The sequence below is a fragment of the Taudactylus pleione genome, unplaced genomic scaffold, assembly GCF_031769625.1.
Source record: "Taudactylus pleione unplaced genomic scaffold, aTauple2 ptg000846l, whole genome shotgun sequence".
NCBI lineage: Eukaryota > Metazoa > Chordata > Amphibia > Anura > Myobatrachidae > Taudactylus > Taudactylus pleione.
Genome location: NW_028285248.1, coordinates 1,105,540 through 1,110,127, shown reverse-complemented (window position 1 = coordinate 1,110,127; position 4,588 = coordinate 1,105,540).

The following is a 4,588-nucleotide window of genomic DNA, read 5'->3' as shown; positions in this document are numbered from 1 at the left end:
CAACACCCAAAAACGCCCTGTTCTGTCAATCACATTTGACATGTCACTTCCTGTACGCTATTTTAGGAACGAGAGAAAAAAAGCTCGCAATCTGCCGTACGCACATGCGCGGTGTAACACCGACGCATGCGCGGTTAGTCAACATCGGAACGCAACGAGCGTACTGTTGTTAACGTGCGGCTCTGAATGAGGGCCTTTGATAAGATCTCTGCTCATCTATGAGGTACCAGATCCAGAATAGCACTGTCAGGAGGGAGAGAATGAAAAGACCAGGCACTGGACCAGTATATGTGACTGGAACTCACAGCAATAAGAATCTAGAACCCCCGGAACCTGAATCTATGAACTCGGAGCTGGAATCCATTACTGGGAACTCATAACAAAAATAAGCTAAAACTGGAAATCAAGAACTGAGAGCAGGAATGAGGAACTCAGAGCTGCGAGCTGGATACATATAGGTGCTCAGACCTGAAACCTACACACTGATACACAGAACTGGAAATGGAACCTGAGACACAACAGCTATCAGATACCAAAGAAATAGAAACCAGGCACCAACCATCCATAGTGTGCTAGCAGATGGAGTGGTTACTTGAGGCACTTGATATAAGCGGAACACTTGCAGAGAGACAGGCTCTTTGGAGAATGCAAAGGTCTTCCTGAGAAAGCACTTAGGAAGGGTTGGAATTTTTATCTGGGCACTGATAATACCGGTGGTCAGAATCCCAGAAGCGTAATCCTGACAGTGAAAATCCTGAATCATGCAGATAAGTATTCTAACCCTTCCCCTAACCCTACCCCTAACTCACCTTTCCTGCAGGCTAACCCTATCCTTCACCTTTGGCAGCGTAACCCTAAACGCCAGGGCCAGATTTTACACCGGATGAATGGGGCACACACTGGGGGCCCCCACACATTGCCCCTACCTGGCCCACTCTGCCATTTCCCTTGCCTGTCTGTCTTCCGCGAGCATAGCTGACTCGCACAGGTGGACACGGCAAAGTCAGGCCCTGCCCCTACTCACCTTCCAGTCCAGGGTCCAGTCCGGATTTCCCTCAGGCGGAGTGGATATGCTCCTCGGCGCTCTGCTTGCTTGCCTGGCTCCCTGCTCTACCAGCCCAGGCTGCTGCGGCTCCTCTTTGAAAGTCGGGCCAGTGACAGCACCTCCTGCAGAAAGAAGATGGCAGCCGGTGGAATGATGCGCACCACTCACGGCCAACGGGGTCTTAACAGGTAATGCACCAGTTCCTGGCCCTCTCCTTGTATGTGTGTGTGTGTGTGTGCGTTCTGCCCTGCTGGAAGCAACTGAAGCCTGAAGCCAAAAAGCTAGCCTCAGAGATGGAAGACAGTGGTTTTGGCAATGAACTGGACTCTGGAGCTTGTTTAAATATGGAGCCTCCAGATACTATTGGATAGACAGATCATGTGAGTGCAACCTCTGGGATCTGATTGGACTGGAAGAATCACATGACATAATCCAATAGGGCTGCATCCATGCAGCCAGACTGTTTGTTTACAATGGAGATGCATTGCTCAGGAATGCTGCGGATGACTGTGAGATGGCACCGCTGGGCATGATAAGTGGGGCTAAGACCCTGATGTGCAACAATAACTTTATTGCTATTCCTGTGTTGGAGGTCTATTAAGCAAACTGGTGCATTCACAGGTATAACTGTACCTACACGATTGTGAGACTACAATAAAGATACATACACCATACCTCACAACTGCCCACAGGGACTGTCCTGCCATCCCACCCACAGGCCGCAGCGAGTAGCGCACGGCATCCATACAGTGCAGGAACAGTCTCTGGGGGCAGCCTAGCATGTTATGGGAGTACTGGGCACATGCCCAGAATGACATAATGTTTTTTTTTTCGGTGAGACCAAACCCCCTCCATGCTAAGCAGCACCCTCTCCACATTAGAACACACACCCTTTTTGGGCGCTCACGCCTTAGGTGAGCGAGTTGTCCCTCTTTCAGGCTTTTTAATGTTGGGAGGTACAGTATGTGTACACTAACTTGATACAAAGACGGAACCCACACGTCTGACTGTATATTTTGCTTCATAAAAACTGTAGGCTATGAGGGTTTATTAGCCAAGCTCAGGAATGTCAGTAAAATATCCCGTATAATCCTCTGCAAGAAACATTCATTATACTGTATGTTACCATGGGCAGATTGGGGCAAATAAAAATTCTTACATGTGCCTCAGATGCATGCACAATGGAAAAGGTAAGTGTCACTGAGGTGTGGTGGGTCCTGTCTAAACATGCCTGCCGAGCACCAGGAGGGTGGTGGCACTGCTCGGCCAGGACTTTGTACAGCCGACTGGACCATCAGGCCATCAGACCGTCTGGTATTTTGCAGATTTGCCATATGGCCTGTCTGACCAGGCATGTTATTAGTCTATAGTGTTGGTATAAGGCCTGTCTGGCCAGGCATGTTATTAGTCTGTAGTGTTGGTATAAGGCCTGTCTGGCCAGGCATGTTATTAGTCTGTAGTATTGGTATAAGGCCTGTCTAGCCAGGCATGTTATTAGTCTGTAGTGTTGGTATATGGCCTGTCTGGCCAGGCATGTTATTAGTCTGTAGTGTTGGTATAAGGCCTGTCTGGCCAGGCATGTTATTAGTCTGTAGTGTTGGTATAAGGCCTGTCTGGCCAGGCATGTTATTAGTCTGTAGTGTTGGTATAAGGCCTGTCTAGCCAGGCATGTTATTAGTCTGTAGAGTTGGTATAAGGCCTGTCTGGCCAGGCATGTTATTAGTCTGTAGTGTTGGTATAAGGCCTGTCTGGCCAGGCATGTTATTAGTCTGTAGTGTTGGTATAAGGCCTGTCTAGCCAGGCATGTTATTAGTCTGTAGAGTTGGTATAAGGCCTGTCTGGCCAGGCATGTTATTAGTCTGTAGTGTTGGTATAAGGCCTGTCTGGCCAGGCATGTTATTAGTCTGTAGTGTTGGTGTTTGCAGCTTTGGTTCTTTGAACCTCGGATCCTGGTTTATTAGCTGTTTATATTTGCACTGGAATATAAGGAAGATCACTGTTCATTTTGTAGATTTAGATTGATGGTGCTATAGACGTTGTGCTATAATAATTGATTGATTTTAGGAACAAATTGTTAACGTGTAATTTTAATAAATCATATAGTGGCCTCTCTACTAAAAACTGTCTATCACTTGCCAGCACATCTATACACTTTCCTGTTTTTTGCTGGATCTTCATTCTCTGGAGGTTTACAACTCCTGAAAGCAGATAAGGTATCACTGGTGGGAAGCGATGTATGCTTTATTTTCTGGCCAACATGTGTGCAGGAAATAGGGTACTGTAGCTATATTCCAAAAATAAAAAAGACACATTTGCAGGGGTCCCGTTGGCACCGCACCATATTACATAAACCCGATTATATGGGAATTATATTGCCGTGTTACGGGTAGATAGAGATGTGGAAATTAGTAGCAAGTGGACGTCCATCGCTGTGACCATTTTCCACACCCCCCTGTCCATTCATACTGTCCGTGATCCCCCCACGACTCCCTCCTCCCTTATCTTTAGATATTATTATGGACTCCAATCTGATACTACAGTATCATTGTGTTATATGATGCCTTATACTATAAGCTCTTGGTTAATGGGTTTTCTCAGGACATGTATGTATGCATGTATATGTATGTACATGTATGTATGCATGTATATGTATGTATGTATATGTATGTATGTATGTATATGTGTGTATGTATATGTGTGTATGTATATGTATGCATGTGTATGTATGTATGTATGTAAATGTTTGTATGTATATGTATGTATGCATGTATATATATGTATGCATGTATATGTGTGTATGTATTTATATGTATGTATGTATATGTGTGTATGTATATGTGTGTATGTATATGTATGCATGTGTAGGTATGTATGTATGTAAATGTTTGTATGTATATGTATGTATGCATGTATATATATGTATGCATGTATATGTGTGTATGTATATGTATAAATATGTGTGCATTCACTTGTTTGTGATACATTGGTGAACCCGGTTTCTAAAGGAATCCTCTGCATCCCCTTTTTATTTTTATATATAAATTTAATATAAAATCCATCTGCTACTTATCTGGGTACTATAAAATCTTTTATATAAGCATAAAACAATTGAATAATATCAATTATTTTGAAACATTGTTTATATTATTCTTGACTTTTCTTATATAAAAAATACAAACATTTAAATGTTTTGTTTCTGTAAATTATAATTTATTTTCTCATTTATATATTTATAATGTTATTTTCTCTGAAATTGTTTTTATGGATACATTTTTTGCATTATTGAATACACTTTGGGGTATATTTACTAAAGTGAGTTTTGAGAAGTGAGTTTTAAAAGTGATGTTGCCCATAGCAACCAATCAGATTCTAGCTATTATCTTCTAGAAGGTGCTAGTTAAATGATAAGTAGAATCTGATTGGTTGCTATGTGCAACATCACTTTTAAAACTCACTTCTAAAAACTCACTTTAGTAAATATACCCTTTAGTATTTTTGATTTTTATTTGGATGTATAATATAATAGTATATATGATTCAGTTT